Consider the following 18,224-nt stretch of genomic DNA (forward strand, 5'->3'; position numbering starts at 1 on the left):
TAATGTGTAATCAGCCTTCCCTTATTCAATAGTCACTAAAAGAAGAAAGAATAAAGTGACACTTGACTCAAGCCACACTACATTTATCTCTTGAATCTTTACATTTGACTTACTAGGGACAATGGTATTATCATTAGACTTTTTATATACTTTTCCCTTGCCTTTCTCTTTGTACTTATTATAGCACATCTTATGGCACTGTGGCTAAATATGACCCTGATTCCCACAATAATGACATGTAAGAGAGGCCTTATGACCATGGGACTTACTATGAGACTGTTGTGAGTCTCTATTATGGCCGTCATTACCATTCTTACCATCATGTTTTCCCCTAACAATAAATACTTTAGAAGTACATGCTCCATCTGCATTCTTTGTATTTATCTCCTCTACGAGTAAGGAACCCTCAATATCCTAAAGTTTCAAACCATCTTAGGCATATTAGCATACATGGCAATACAGAAAGTATTCCATGACTCAGAAAATGTCACAAGCAAGAACAAGGGAAGTAGATTATCCTTGAACTCAATGACTTGCAAAGTCAATTGGTTGAAAATCGAATGAAACTCATTCAAACATGTGGAAACACTAGTCCCTTTCTTCATGCAAAGGTCCATGAGATGTTTCAACTAGTACATCTATGAAGCTAGACTTTACTTGTCATAGAGATTGCATATCTTTTCCCATGATTGTTAAGTATTATTCTCAAGTGCCACAACATTGAAATAAACCTATTTAAACAATGAATATATAAGGGTGGATTTACATAGCTCATCCAACTCATCCCAAGCAGCTTGATCCATGCTATTGGGCTTTATACTCTTGGTTTTCAATAGCCTAACCTCCTTCATTTAAACTAGTACTACCTACCATATCTATGTCTTCCAATAGATGAAATTTGTGCCATTAAGCTTTTCAATATTGAAAATAGCACAATCATTCAAAGAATAGCCATAATGATAGTATACCAATGTAAAATCCAAGAGAATGGGCTACCATAAATGACTATAAATCAACCCCCAAAACTCAACCAAAATAAGGGAAAAGCAAGAGGGAGTACCAAAGTATAGAGCTATCCCACCAACTGCAAGAAATAGGTTGCCAAAGTACAATGTTTACTCTCCAAGACAATGCTAAAATAAAGATAGTAGTATATATCAATCCAAATATGGATAAATGGCCAAGAAAGAAAGCTCCAATGCTAGGAATATTCAAGTAGCAATTAGATACAAAGGATGCAGCTAGTAGTGACTAAGCATAGATTACCAGTACCAAAGACTGTCACAAATTCAAAGTGTTAGTAAACCATATATCCCATAAGCATATATATCCTTGACACATTACAAATAGATATAAGTATCCTTGTGGAAAGTATACGGGATCAAATCAACCCACATGTGGAGGTAACTATATCTAATTGCATGTAAGAGAGCATATACATGAGCCAAGAGTCTCGTTCTTCCAAAGAACCAAGATCTGCCAAGTAAGTATAAGCATCTCCCATTGAAAGAAAATCCAAAATGCAAAGTGAGTGAGCAAAGCTTAATACATATATATCAAAGTATCCAAGAAGCCCAAGCACATCACAAATACATTTGGGAGTATAAGTGTCCAATGAAACTTTAATACTAGTACGTGGGTAAGTATGAAAGCTCAAAGCAATTGACCAAAGTCTAAGTATATCAAATGAATCTCAAATCCAAGTGTCAAATCATGTCATAACCATATCCCGGCTCATACGTTAATGCTAGACATCATCATAGACATGTAGCCTACGCGAAATACCATGTAGGCACAATAGGCATTCAGAGTACGAAGATCATTATTGTATGATTGCTATACAAACTATTCTAACAGCAATGAATCTATTCAAAATTGAGTAATCAAGCTCTCAAACAATCCAAACAACATCCCAAGGCATAATCATAACATCCAGGCACCAAAACAACATCACCAATGTATTAAATATGCATAATAAAGCTCACTATTTGATGTCCAAACTAAAACTATTCTATTTTGTGTAAACCAAAGGATTGAAAACTACATAGAATCAACTCTATGAGTGTTGAAAGATGTATATCTCATTGTACTATTTGTTTTTAGGTATAGAATATCTAAATTTGATATCGTATACAAAAGTTATGGCCAAAATGCAAAAGTGTTATCAAGTTATCATAATTGTCCACGACTTTTGCATCATGCTCTATATCCACTCAAAATGGGTATAATGGTTCCTCATCAGCTTAATAAGTACTCAACAAGCTCAGCTAAGCCTTAGGAAGCTCCTTGACAAGTCAAGAGTAAGTTGGGAGAAGGGAATACTCAATACATATATTGGGAGAAAAAAACAATGGCTACCCTGAAAACTTAAGTTGAAATTGAATTTGGGCTAAAGCAAAGGATAAAGAAGCTCCTCAAATGCCCACTTTGGTATCAATTGAAAGATAGAGCTTGAGTGGAAACGCATAAGTGGAAGCAAGAGCAAAGCAAGGGCTATGGCAGATCGAGTAAGAGAGTGAGAGAGACACTGTATATGGAAACTCCAACAATCACAATGTGTGATCGACCTTTCCTTATTCAATAATCACTAAAAGAATTAAAAAACAAGTGACAATGATGGGTATGTATCACAACACACAAGTATGTTGCCATGGTGTGTGAAATAAATACACGGTGGTGTAAATACATGCACCTTTATCCTCAATAAGAGGGGTATTAAGCATCAAATGACTACCCAATACACCCCACCTTAGAATGGTATTGTTGAGTACCAAAACATGACCATTCAGAAAAGAGTCCACAATATGCTTAGTGAGGTAGGCTTATTGCAACATTTTTGGATTGAGGCAATTGCTACTACCATACATTTGATAAATAGATCCCCATGCACTGCTATTGGTTATCAAGTTACCGAGGAGGTATGGTCTAGAAAACCTCCGTCATATGTGCATTTTTGAGTATTTAAATGCAAGGATTTCTACCATGTACCCAAGGGAAAATACAATAAGATGGATCCTAAGTGAAATGCATCTTTCTTGGTTATGGGGATGTAGGTGAGATGGGCTATCGTCTATGGGATCCGCTAGCTTAGAAGGTCATTCGCAACCAACCATGACGTTGTCTTCTATGAGAAGAAGATGCATAAGCAACTTGAGCATGTAGTTGAGGTATACAAGGTGATCTTTCAAGAGGAGGCTCATGTTATCGTACAACTAGCTAGACAACTACAATTGATGCTTAATGGCCCATGATTATTATTTTGGATAGGATGTACATGTAAACATCTTATTTTGAGATTGTTTACTAGCAATAGACATTAGCCTAACCAATTTGCACCCTCCATGGACTATGTTATGATGTCAGATTTTGGTGAGTCTCTTACTTGTGAGGAGGCTATGCATAGAGGTGATAGTTACTCTTGCGAGAGGGCCATGTAGCTTGAGTTTGATTCCCCACAAAAAAAACATACATGGAATTTGGTTTCTTTACCCAATGGGAAACATACATTGCCATGCAAGTGGGTGTACAAGTTAAAGAATATCCCTAAATCCCCCAAGCTAGAATACAATCCTAGATTGGTTTCTAAGGGTTTTAAGTAGAAGCATGGTGTTAAATTTAATGAAGTCTCTTCTCTTGTAGTCAAGATGAATATCCCATGATTCCTTAGTAGGTAGGGATATATACTCCTTTATGGACTATTTTTCCAGCTATAATCAAATGGCCATTGTAGAGAAAGACAAGTTAAAGACAACATTTGTAACCATGTTTGGAAGCTTTTCTAATCATGGCCTTCAGATTATGTAATGCATCGAATTCTTGGTAATACATGGTTGACAAAACCTTTGGTGATATTTTCCTAGAAGAGCTAAAAGTCTTCATTGATAATCTGGAGGCAGCTACCATTAGGGATAGACAATTAATAATTTTGAGGAAATGTTTTGAGTGCTGCAAGCAAATTTGCATTGCTTTGAATCTGAGGAAATGGGCAAGTTGAAAGCACCAATAAGCAACTTGCGGGAATCCTGTCAAAAACTGTTTCAAAAAGAAATGAGATTGGGACAAGAAATTATATGTGGTTGTATGGGCGTACAACACAATCTTTAAATGAGCTACTGGTGGCCACACCCTATTTAAGTTAGTCTACAGAGAGGAGTGTGTATCACCCCTTGAGATTGAATTATCTACAATAAGATTCACGATCGACCATTCTTTGGGGGATGAAGATGTACTTTTCAAATGCTTTACAACCTTAGCACATCTCGACGAGCTTAAACTTCAGAGTTTATTACATTAGGGGATGATTAGCCAAGCATCATATGAAACAACTTTATGATGTGAAAGTAACAAAGTATACCTTTAAGACAAGACAATTGGTCTTGTACTATGATTTGCATAGGAATCTTTTTCCTAGAAAATTAGAGCCTAAGTGGAAGGGTCCCTATAGAATAGTTAGAATAGGTAAAAATAAGTGCACCGCATTATTAGCAAATTTATAGGGGTAAAATTTAAGAATAATATTAATCTTAACAAGATTAAGCCTTATTATCTATAAGAATACTAATCAGACGAATGCCCTTGCAGGTTTATGTCGTGTTGATTTAAAACTTGCAAGAGAGGTCAAATCGGTTTTTGATAGGATGACTAATCTTCTATTTGGAGTATGGAATATGAATATAAAGCCTTGATAATGGTACTAAATGTTGATAAGAGCGGTAGTATTTTCCGATTATTAGTAAAGGGGGATTCGTAGTTGATATTAAATCAACTAAATGGAATATACATGGTATGTAATCCCATCCTTTATATGTATTATCATGCTATTATAGACCTAATCACCAAGTTCGAAAGAGTGTCACTTCAATTGGTTCCATAACATTGAAACCAATTTGCCGATTCATTAGCAAATTATGCTCATGAAGAAGACCTATTTCTCAATTGTGGTCCTTGCTCTGATATATCTCTTGATGAGGAGATGGGACTTGGTCGATTATGAGGACTCTTATCTGAGCATGCTTTATATGGCAAGCGTCATTTGGATAATGTAGAAAGTAGCCAAGAATCATCTACCATTATTATTTTGGACCCATAGGCTCGTTAGACAACATGTTATGTGTATTCCTCTTGTTGTATATACAGGAGGTATGGATCATAATTTAATGCACCTAGTTTAGGGCTAACAGCCTTATTTTCTCCTTAGAATGGAGCATCTTGTTGCATGTCTAGTACCACTCCAAGGAGAGATGTGGTATAAGTTGTATTGATTTATTACTGATAAGAAGCATTTTCCATTGGTAAACCAACACTTACATCATGCTTATATTCAGCCCAAATGCCCAACAAACTAGTTTTCTCTTCAAATTGCCGCAATTCACTAGTGGTATCACTAAGAAACCAATGCTTTCTCTTAATTATGTCAATGATTTTGTCATGAAATTTCCACTTGGCGATGCCAAGCACCTCTCCCAAGGTGAATTTCACCTGATTGTTTAACATTTGTTCTTCAAGAACCTTCTTGAAATTTGTGGCTATCTCAATATCAAACTGCAGCTTATATCCTAGCGACTTGCCTTTCTTTTTGCCCTCTTGTTTGCTATCATGTTTTTGCTCCTGCTCAACCTCTTCCATAACATGCTCAGGAGGTGGCTTGATTTACAACTTTAGGCTGATCCACACTTCTTCTTGTCACTCTCTTCTATGTCCCTACAATATATTCATCTCTCCTTTATTTCTCTTCCACGAGTATATCCGTGTTTTGCAGTTTTGCTAAATATGCATCTACTGGTAACTCCCAGCTAGTTATGTCATGAATGTCTTGACCTACATGAGACAATTCACCATCAATAGCTTTTCTCTTCTCACTTGCATGCAAAGCATGTGTCCATATTGTAGCTTAGGCATTCTATCTAGATGTAGACCAAAAGTAGCAGCATGTACAACCACATAAGCATTTTGAACAGCTAAGTCTTCCAACAACTTTTGCATACCTCCCTTTCCAAAATTCAAAGCAAGAGGCAATCCTGTTTCTTGTACATGGATCTTTCCATCTTTCCAAAAGATAAGCTATTGACCAAGGCCTCCTGATAAGTAGTACAATCCTTCCTTTCATGCTGCAAACTATCATACCACATACATCTTTTCCTTGGTTTAGGGGTTGCTGCCCATCCCCTTTCCTCTTGTCCTCTCTCATCCAATTTTGCAACCTTCAACTAAAGATCCCACATGCATTTAACCAATTCATCTAATACATCTTCCCTAGTAGTGGGAATAGCAGCTCTAGCCATAGGGTTAGCCATAGCAGCATGTGGCTTACTGGATACATCAATTGTATTTCCCATAATAGTGGGCAAATTAGATACATGTAATCTTTATCTTCTTCTATGCTTTCCCACTAGTGCAATAATAGCATCCTTAACATGCATCCACTATGTTTTAAGCCATGTCTCTGTAGTCTGATTCTCTAATAAATCATCAAGATTCTCTTGAAGCTCAGGATCTGCTGCTTGTAGAAACAATTCAATTTTTTGACTCCCAAGAGCCTGCTCTTCTACAAGATCTAATTGCTCAAAATCACTTTCAAATTCTCTTAATAACTCTATAGTCAGAGGACCCTTATTGGGTTTTAGAACCCACTCTTGGAAAGTCTTGTGGATAATCAAACTAGTGTCTTAAATGAAAAATTCTTTTTGGGGTGTCTTCTTGAAAGCTACCCAGTCATCATCATCCTACATGTACAAGTCAGTAATCCAAGCTTTCAATTCATGTATAATGACCTGTACAAAATACTAGCTCCATGCAAGTCGAGCCACCCAAAAGAACTCCATCTTTTGAGCATAGATATGTAAATATGCACATACATTCCTGCCATTAAATAACTTCATCTCATGCTCTATTGCTGGTAGAGCACTCATCATAACGATTTCTGTTTGAGTAGAAGTCTACACCACCTATTGTTGTTGTATCTGCAGAAGCATGTTCATATTTTACACTAATTATTACAAAAAATCACTAGAAACTATGCTTGAAGGTTCTCCCATCTTGCATTTTCTTTCGACGATGACCTTTCACATTGGGTTCACCAATGTTGGACATGTTTTAGTCGAAAGGTCGTATCCACGGGGGATCAGAGAGAGAAAGACGTAGAGAGTAGAAGAGAAGAAAAAGAATATGCAAGAGATTTAAATGAATCCCAAGAATAATGAAAATCAAGTTCTCTTCAAGACATGCCCATACATCATGAATCAATCATAAAACCTTCTACCAAGTTTGCCAAAGCCTTTACGTAAGATAAAGACAAAGCTCAAGGATTCAAACTCTGCATGTATTACATGTGAACTTTACTACAAAGAGTCCAAACAATCCAAATGTCAATAGATTTAGATGATTTCTTGGTAGGAGAAGCCCATATACTTCTCTTGGGAGCACTATGTATTGATAGAACCTGAGAAGGGAAACAAAAGCCTTGTGTGGGACTCCAAATACACTTCACCTTGTGTATTCTTGGTTATTATAACAGTCATAAACTAATCATTTGATAGCTAAACTCCAAAACAAATTGTTCTTGGATCTTCTAGATAATGTCTAATACTACTCAGAAGCAATCCCCAAGCATTAGATCTCTTGGAGCTTCCTAATATACCCAAAAACACACATCAAATACTAGTTTCTACTCTACTGCTCAGATGGTAAATCTGATGGTTCCCTTGGCTCCGAAAGGAGGGTAAAACTCTAGGATACCTACTCTAATTTCTCTCAGATTACTCATTCTCTTGTCCTTCTGTCTAGAGTGCTATTTGTTGCCTAAAAACTACAATTGTGTGCTATCCCGGGGGGTATTTTCATATATTTCTTGCATGCAGGTGACGTCTCCTTATTACTACTAGTGAATCCCCCGTGCGTGTTGTGCAAATTCGGGAACCCTTTTTTTTTCATGAGATTTTGCAAAACTAGCTGAAAAGCAACCTACTTTCTGCATCTCACCATATTCTAGAAGTTTTCTATCCATTTTAGGATATTTATAAGAAATAATATCCAAAATATTAAAGATAGTCTAAAATAGTCCAAATATCTTGTAGTTTTGAACCATCCATACTATGGATGCTAACATTAATGACTAATATAGCATTTACTCTCTAGATTAATAGGAAAGCTAGATGATGGTGCACTCTAGGGCTTTTTACACTGTGTTTGCATAGCAGCACAACACCGTACTACACACACACACACATACATCCCATCTATAGGCATATGGACTCACATATGCCTCGACTCACAAACACATGAAGCCACAACTAGACTCACACAAACGCGTGTCACATGCATAGCAGTGTCTCACTCACAATATACCCTACACACAATCATGCATCCTAGTTATACACACAACTACATTATGCCATTGTCACATGTACATGTAAACCCCTAGCTCACCCCTAGTCACACACTATACCTAGTGTACCCACTCTTTACCCTTAGGTACACTCGTATGCACGGTAGGATAATTGTATGCATTCAATGCCCTAGTACACCTCTGCGCACATAGAGCCCATTTGCATGTACGAAGTGTGCTTGTGCACCAACCATATCTAGTGCGTTATTGGACTAAACATTCCCATCTAGAAACACTTTGTGCTTCAACAACTCATACCCTTGCCACACACATGTTTAAATGGATCCTACATTAGTACACATAGGGTAGGTGCACAAACTCATGTACACCAACATTTAGATATAGCTAAGAGTACCTAGTGCACATGTGCACTAAAACAACCAACCCTTTGTACCTTAATTATCACCCATGTTCCTTAGGATGCATTGCACCATTACCCACATAATAAGTGTTGCACTCACATACACATTCTATTGCTAGATAAACCTACCTTGAGGTATATGACACACTTGCATTAGGCACTTCCACTCATATTTGCACGTAGTCACATGTAGCTTGTATTACATCTAGGGTATGAACATGTAAGTGCACGTACACATATATACAATAGAACACTAACGCATTTTTATTACACATGGTGCACTTTTACATTGTCTAGAGACATATACCTAGAGCAGTACACATGGATCCTTTCCAACACACTATGGAGCCGTTACCCTTCAATATGATCCCAATAGGCATTGAGTTAAAAGACCAAGGTATAGATCAACTAGTTGTCATTGCAAGAAACGATATGATTAAATGCCCCACAATTGCCATAGTTGAATCCCATAGCACACAACTTGGATCAAAGAACCTTTCATTCTGATCAAAACTTGAATAGAAATCACATGCTTAGAAAAGCCAAAATTCTTCTTCAACTCCACAACATGACAACCCAATTGCAAAGCAAAATGCAATTTATATGTACCCAAATTAGATAAAATCCAATTGCCATGCAGTCATCTCATGACCCATCTCACCAACATCTACCACATAGCCTGGAAGCCTCAAGCTTGTTGGAATTGCCATCAATCATGCCATGTGGCTTGCTATTGTCCAACACAATGAACCAATGTTAAGGACCCTCATCACATTGGATTCACCTCCACGTGTCATGAACGTCCAAAACACATAGTATCCAATAGCAATTTCCCTACACCTATTGGCCCTAAGTTTCTACTCGCACGACGAAGGGTTTCACCATTGACCCCAAAGACGATGAGCTAATGTCACCTGCCTACCTTAGGGTCAAATTAATTTCAAAAAGAGAGCACATCACTAAAGCTCTCATTGACAAAGGAGCTAATTATAATGTCCTCATCTATAACCCTTGGACTTTCATAAGACAACCTAAACTAGTGGCTAGAGATGCCACTGTCAATCCTTATGGAGGATCACCATACTATCTTTTAGGCAAATGCAAAATCCTAATGGTCTTAGAAATTGAAAACTTGCAAGCTATGTGTTTTATGTGCTTCCTAATACAGAGGATGTCAAGAAGGAAATCCTACTTGACAGACTTTTCAAACACGCAACTAAGTGCAATGTAGACTATGAGGCACAACGAATACACTTGAGCAAAAGCAACCTTGTCGTTGCTCAAGACAAGGGTAAGCAATAAATCTCTAAGCTAGATAGAAACTTAAGTGAAGAGAGTTATGAAGTTCTTAGAGAACTATTGAAGGCATGAGACCAAAAGCAAATGCCCATCATTGTGAAGTTCCCTAGTCCTAATGAGAAAAGCTAAGCATCCCATAGCTCCAATAGAATTCCTAATACTAGCAAAAATAGGCCACCATGCAAAAAGAGATGAAGACCTTGGGGATACCACCATAAACATTGGCAAAGAGTTAGCACAATGCTATGATGGATCCATGGTAATCTTAGCACAAGAAAAAGTGGAAAAGTGCAAGTTATGAGCTGAAAGAGGTAGCCCAAAAGAAAATCGGACACAAGTGAAGAAGCAGGAAAAGGGAACAACTGAAAGCACAAGGGTGGCTTCAAAGCTAAGTCAAAGGCAAAAGCACATTTTTAAATACAAGGCATCCTGAAACTTTTGTAAAAGAGCGCCAGGCTCCCTCTTGTGCAAATTGTAAGGGTAGATGGGCAGTAGAAAGAAAGCTAAGAAGATAGGAGGATAATGGCAAAGAGGGCCTAGGCCATGGTTAAAAAAGGGGATGACCGCCCAAAAGGGATTAGGGTTTTGTATATAAACTCAAAAAGTGAATGAGAAGGTCATTTCTTGGTGTGTGGCAAACATGATCTCTTCTTCTTCTCTTCTTCTCTCCTTCTTGCTTACTTGTGTGTGCTTGAGAAAGGGAGTGTGAGTGTATGAGGGCGAGGGATCGAGGAGAAGAAGCTCTCCATCGTCTCCTCTCTTCTTCTCTTCTCTTGTCTTACACGCGGCTATGGAGGATGGAGCTTGAAGGTGGAGGCTTGAGGTTGCTTGAGCTCGCATCTAGAATTGTGGAGCTACCAAGTTGCTTGAGAGAGGAGGCTACTCATTCGGGCATCAAGGTAAGCTCACTACACCCTTGTAGGATCGAAGGCACATCGGCTAGGTGAGAGATATCCATTTATTCTCGCTTGAAATGCTTGAAAGAATAAGTGGTCTGTAGGTCTTGGTGGTTGAGTGTGAGCTCCCATTACGTTTTGGTTTTGTTGTGTCGGGACAAATGGATTCAAGCTTGAGTACTTGTGTCCCTCAAATCGAGCAACAAAGTAAGGGTTTCATCTTCGAACTGGAGCTTGATATAGGTAGGAGATTTGGGTTATTTAATCTTCAAAACAAGTAAGTATTTCAATTTTAGATGAGTAGACAAGTAGGGGGATTCATTTCAGTATTTGTGTTTTGATTTTTGTTGCATTTAGAGTATGATAGGATTAAGAAATTGAAGGAAAAAGCATTAGATTTTTGCTATAAAACAGACCAAAACAAGGAAAAATCGGGAAAAAAATGGGCTTGTAATCCATTAATAAGGCATGAGCATTAACGGGGCAGCACTTGGGCATTAGGACAAGGGCTTAAGACCTAAGGAAGGGGATTGGAAGGCTCATTTTTAGTTCTGCAGAACACACACACACACACACACACACACACACACACACACACACACACACATAGAGAGAGAGAGAGAGAGAGAGAGAGAGAGAGAGAGAGAGAGAGAGCTTATGAGTGAGAGTGAGTCTTCAAGCTTCTGGTGAATCAATCGATGTTCCCAAGCATTTTCCACTTGGATCAAGTATGTAGAAACCTTCCTATGTATCTACCCTTGGATTTTGGAGAACTTGCTTGTAGGCATGGCCAAAATTGTTGCCATGAATTGATTTTTTGCTGTTGTTGTTTGTGTGTCGATGGAATCGGAAACGGTCCATAGGGGTCCGATTCCTAGAATTGAACACTTTGATGTCCAATCCTTGGAATTTGGACACTCCCAAAAACGAATGGCCACTTCAGGCCTGGAATTGACCCTTGACCACTCACATTCGGGCCCGGAATCGACCCTTGACTGCTCACATTCGGCCCACTCAACTGAATTCGACTCAAACTTTCCACCAGACCATTTGACCCAACCACATTTGGATTCTTCACTCGGACATTCAGCCTGGTCAATTTGGCCCAACTATGGTCCCCAACTACAACCCACTCAGTCCTGACCACTCGGACCACAGTATTCATCGCATCTGAATCGGAGGAATGGCCATTCGGCCCACCTTGCCACGTGGCATTCGAATGGCTCTACATTCAGCCCTCAAACACTCGACCTCAAATTCGGCCCTAATATCATTCGGCGCTAGGCTACTCAAACATGCCGAATGTGACACTCAGACCTTGCAATTCGGACCAACTAGGCCAAATCTAGAATCTATTAGATTTGACATCTGTAGGCCTTGACTAATGTGGACTATAGCCATACGAACCCCTTGAGAGTGATACAGGCAAACAAAAAACCTTTTTGGCACAATTGCATATCTAGCAAGGATGCTAGCCCACTTGCTAGTTATCCACCCCACCAAGAGTGCCAAACTAAACCATAGACCATGAGCTGCTGGACCTTGATTGAGTGAAAGGACACAACATAGACCCTAGAGACCATTGAAAGTGGTGAGCAATCGAGCTTAAAGCCCTATTATCCTGAGAACACGGACATGAGTGTTGAAGCTGCATTTACCATTATGCATGGCACTGCACATTGTTTTTCAACACTTGAAGTGCACATTAAGAAAAATTGAAAGCTTGATTTGCACAGTGCACAAAAAAGAGAGCGGGCGCGCGCGCGCACACACACACACACACAATGATGGTTAATTCAAAACTGAACTTACTTAGACTTAAGAAACTGAACAAATCCACTAGTAGTAGGAGAAGACCCTGAAACTTAGACGGGTGATCAAGAACCCCAAGTGGTAGGACCAAGAGGAAGATGTGAAGTAGGAGCTAGACAAATCAAAGGTCTGACATCATTACCAGAGTGAACCTACTTGATTATAATAAACCTCATTGACACCCTGGTGGAACAAGAGACCATGGATATGGTAGAGACCAACACAAACCGGAGATGTGATGAAGAGCTCGATCTGGGGGATTTCCTAGATGAAATCCAACAGATGGTAAGCAAGTATGACTTGCAACCCTGGATGGACCACCATGGTAGACCATCCTAGGATATCATAGCGGACCTCGAAGAGGAGAGGAGACTAGTGCAGGAAGCTTTCCAAGGCATAGTGGCCTACAATTAGGAACAACAAGCTAGAAGCTTGTGAAAAAACATAGAAATGTGGGAGATCCATGCTAGCCTTAGAAAACAGAAATCGATCAGGACCTAATGTGGAGAGAGAGAGAGAGTGCATTAAAAGGAGGCTTTACGCTATGTGAGCTTCTTATGAAGTGACTATTAAACAACACCTCCGTAGAGCAGAGCACAATAGCACTTGCAACCTTGTTGCTCATAGGGCTAGGAGTCAACTAGGGCTCGAAGAGCCAATCAAAAATCCATGTCATTGCTAAGCAATTAGATAAGTACCAACTGAAGGACTATCCCTACACCTTCGTAGAACAGTTCGAGCAAGTTTGTGAAGCCAACGGCCTCATCGATCTCACCTAGTGCTCGCAGGCCTTTGGCCTATGCTTAGGTGATATGGGAAAGACTTCCTGCACTATCTTAGATGCTGCAGAACGTAACAACTTCAACCATCTCAAGAACCTCTTCATTAAGGGATTCTCAGAGGCTGGGTACTCAAACAATCTGATCGTACGGCTCATGCAGAGAGATAAGGAGGATATCAAGGATTATGTGACCCATGTGAGGAGTCTCTTTAAGAGAATCTCAATAAACGAACGACCCACGGAAAGAGCGGTGTCCATGGTCTTCATCAATGGAACACTAAGAAGGAACTCTACAAGGCCTTGGCACGCAACTCAAGCTTGCAGCAAGATGTGCTAACTAGTCTTTAAAGAGGCCATTCAAGTGGATGACCAGCACAAGGAGAGAAGCTCCAAGAGCTCAAACCAAGATGAGGCTAGCTCTAGAAACCCAAAAAGGGCAACCACATCAAGCAAATGATCGATCCCAAATAGCCATGATAAGGAAAAGAGTATTGATGAGAACCAAGAGCTGGCGAAGATGAAGAGGCTACAAGAAATGGTGAGGAGACCAACACGCCCACACATCCAATGCCTGTATTGTGGAGGAAACCACCTATCAACCGAGTGTTAGGACCCTAGGTCAAGACCTTGTGCCAATTGCAATAGGTTTGGTCACAATACCATGCATTGTTTACTACTGAGACAACTTCCATACTCGCAACCTTACAACTAGCCTTACCTAGGGAATAGGCTAAAAAAAAATTTCGGGAGGGGAGCCCCATTGGCTCTCCCAACACCTAATGATACTAAACCAATCATTTCTAGGATGGAGATAAATTCCACAAGCATACCCTAGCCATATGGACCCCGTTGGTAACCCATCCATCGAGCGCATCCATTATGTGGAGGAGCTGAATGACAACGAGCCCTATGTGAACCCTTACGTCTTGTATGATGAAGAGGGAAATCCAATCCTCATGGATTATTGACCAGTGTTGGTGATGGCGCTTAGGTAGAGGTAGAAGCAGACGCTTAGGGGGGAAGACCCAAGAACCGATTTCTTGTTGGATTTGCGGTCACCCAGGACATATCTCCTCACACTGCCCCCTAAATAGGAGTAAACTAATCGAGAAAAGGCCAATCTTAGGTGCCCAGAGTGTGGAATCACTCACTTGTTTTCCAAATGTCCTAGATGAAAGTCACCATCTAGTGCGATGAACAAGCCATCAATACCATTGGTGCTATTTGGAGTTGAGACATTTGACAGAGAGGGTACACCTATCCTGCTACATGTCATGATTCAAGCATACATGAAGCAAGCTAGCATATCATTGCCTGGGCCTAGCAATGTAGATGCATCCTCGATGGGGAAAAAGAGTCATAGGTGAAGGAAGGAGAGGACATAGGCCAAGGTCATGCTTAAAATAGAGAGTGCTACGACACTATCCCCAAGAAAGAAATTCATCGACACAGAGGTAGAGACATCTAGTCTTAGGACTGCTGAGAAGGGGAGTGCTAGGGTGGGGGAGTACCCCAACCCAAAATGCCAATTCGAAGCCATAGAGAAGGTCAAGGAGTGGGTGAAATAGGCCCAAGAGCACCTTAAGGACGCTAAGTCCATCTTGGAGGACGAGATCGATGACCTCTCAAGCATAAGCACACCAGCTTTGCCTCCACAACCAAAGTCGAAAGATACATCTACACCACACGCAGTGCCACTTAGATGGAGTTTAAATTCTATGGGCCAGAAAACCAGTTAAGACCATTGGCCAAGTAACGTAGGACTAGAAGGAGAGCAAGTAGCTAGCAATCTTCTTACAATGCTAGTAACCACCCCAGTGACTCTAAGCCTAGGACATCTGCTTAGGCAACATCTGATGCTATGGCAAGAACTGAAGCAATAAGTTGAAGGACCAATGGAGCAAGGGATAACTGATTTTATGATGCGATAGCTCAAATACCCAGTCTAACGTTACACTCAGTGCCCAAGTCCTTGCAGATTAATACTTTTTAGGAGGGCGCAGAGATGCATGCAGTCCTATTGGTCCTAGCATTAGGAGATGATACACAAAAAGGGATCATGGACATGGGGGCAGGAGTCAGTGTGCTTAGCTATGTAGTACTCCTCTAAGCTTGGGGTAATCCACCTATCGAGAATGCTAGGTTTAATGTTACAGTGGCCTATGGAATGAAAGTTAGGCCATTCGGAGTGTTGAATAATTAGCCGTTGTTGAAGATCGCAGGTGTCCAGTTTTCTATGAACTTCATTGTCATGAAGGGAGTGGATTACAACATCTTGTTAGGCTGACACTGGATGTGCACTACACAAGTCATAAAAGACTAGGGAAATGGTCCGATCTTCTTAGGCAATCAAACAAAAGCGGTAAGGGTAGAGATGGATACTTGGAAGACTATGCCATTCGACTTAGATGCCATCTCAACCATGCTGAAGGGTGATGCACAAGTTAGAAAATCATATGGGCAACTCACCAAGTATATCCCTTGTCTTGAGGATGAGAAAATTGGATGCATGTGCTAGCCGTAATCGATTTGTGATTCACGGATAGTGAAGAATATGAGCAACCCGCTAAGGCAATTGGTAAGCCTAGTGACATGCCCCCAGTACCAGTCTGCATGATGGCAATGAGCTCGCATAGAAAACCCAACCCTATCAAGGTACGAGTGGCCACCATCACAAAAATTGAAGATGAAGATGAGGAAGTGGTGGCACCTGCCTATCTATGCATATCAGTGGTGACTGCCCAAAAGACACATGTATTTGACGCACTCATTGACGGGAGAGTTGACTGTAACATCCTTACGCATGATCATTGGACCCTCATTAGTCTGCCCCAACTATAGCCTATCAACACATTGAACTCAATCCATTTGGAGGACAGTACTACTCACTGCTGGGAAATTGCAAAATAGCGGTCTCTATCAAGACTAAAAGCCTACCTATGATCTTCTACGTGATGCCTAACATTAAGATCGTTGGTATAGAATCACTACTAGGATGTACATTCAAGAAACAAGCACATTGCAATGTCAACTATGACTTGCAACAGTGCATTCACCTTGCCATTGGCAATGTTCGAATAGTGAGATGGCTTTCAGCAAAGGATAGTGCATCTCCATCAAAGCCTGGAATGCCATTGATGGAGGAACCTAATGGAAGGTCTAAGGAGGGGGGTTGTAACTTGACCCATCTTGCGAAGACAAGTTGGTTGCAGACTAAAGGAGACACATCCAAGACCATTTAGTAGGAGCTCAAAATGGGTGCCCAAACAACAACTGTAGTCGCCTAGAAGCCAATCCTCATGAACCCATGACCATAGAATATCACATCCTAGGCCTAGAAGGCAAAGTTGGTGCTACTGAAGTAGATGAACAATCAAGCCGCAATGGGTACCCAAGGACCTATTGTGCACTCAAGGCTACTACGAAGGCAACAACTGGATTTGGTTGCCCAAGTCCAGGAACAGTATGTGTGCTCCTCAATCCAAGCCCTCCAGTCCATCTCCACAAAGTGGTGAACCAACTAGGGATGAGAAATCCATTGCCTCAAAAAGTGCCAAATCCATAGAAACTCATGGAGTCTATCAATCAAAGTTGCAACCAATTGGACCTAGGCCAACTCAACCTAACACTTCTAGGGTCCCAACTGCTCCACAAACCGAGAGCAGTAGATCAACCAAGCCACATGACCAATCTATCGCACAAGTGGTCGACAGACTCCCCATTAAACAGCCGAGAAGATAGGCATTAGTAGTTGAGCTATCTAGCCTCAACCTTCCGGCATAGACCTCAAACCCTCCTATAAGCATAAATCTATCCTTATAATGGCCATGGACCTAGCCGCAAATACAAGGGATGATTTAGTCACTTACTTCAGATGCTTGGATGCCACATTCACCACGCTAGCCAGGAACTATGAATGGCTTGGGCTTAGGCCTCCCTGATAAGACATTAGCAATGGAATTGTGCTCCTTGCTATGTACTTAGGAGAACTATGAGTTTGTGTTCATCAAGATTCCCAAGGTAGCCAAGGAACTGATTGACAATGAGATCTCTCGAGAGCAAGCTTGCATACAATGACTGATCCCATCATATCACGGGAGCAAAGTCGCTGCAATAGGCTAAGAGCTAGAAGAGCTGACAAAGCTAGCCGACTTTGACTCCTCCTTCTTGAGAAAATGGTATGCTCTTCGACTTCAATGGGAGCAAAAGGGTTGCCAAATCATGAGTAACGCTAAGCAATGCCATGCCATCCAAACCTTGGAGTATGACTCCACTTATGTAGCTCCAACCTCCTATAGAGTGTTGATCGACCCCTAGAAGAGCACCTCATGACCCACCCATATTTAGATTGAATTTTGACTAAGGAGGAGTTATACATTGCTAGTTGAATCGACTGCAGTGACTTCCTCACAGGTGTTCTCACCTACATCACTCAAGTAGGCATCTGTCCTTTCGACATGGATTGCTATGCTAGTCTAGAATACGATCCGACCTTCCATGCTTGGTCATGCAAAAAAAAAATCCGCAAGCATGCACTGAATGCCCTTAACCTATCAAACCTTAATCCTAGGAAGGATTCTCCTCAATTCCAAAAGGAGGGGGTAAGGTGAATCAAACATGTAAACATGTAAGGTCAATGGAACATGCAAGGAAAAAGCCTCAATCGATGTCCAAAAGCAAAAAATTGTGGTT

The sequence above is a fragment of the Lygodium microphyllum genome, chromosome 28 (genome assembly GCF_053477565.2).
Source record: "Lygodium microphyllum isolate KBCC chromosome 28, Lygodium_microphyllum_v1.1.10, whole genome shotgun sequence".
Taxonomy (NCBI): Eukaryota; Viridiplantae; Streptophyta; class Polypodiopsida; order Schizaeales; family Lygodiaceae; genus Lygodium; species Lygodium microphyllum.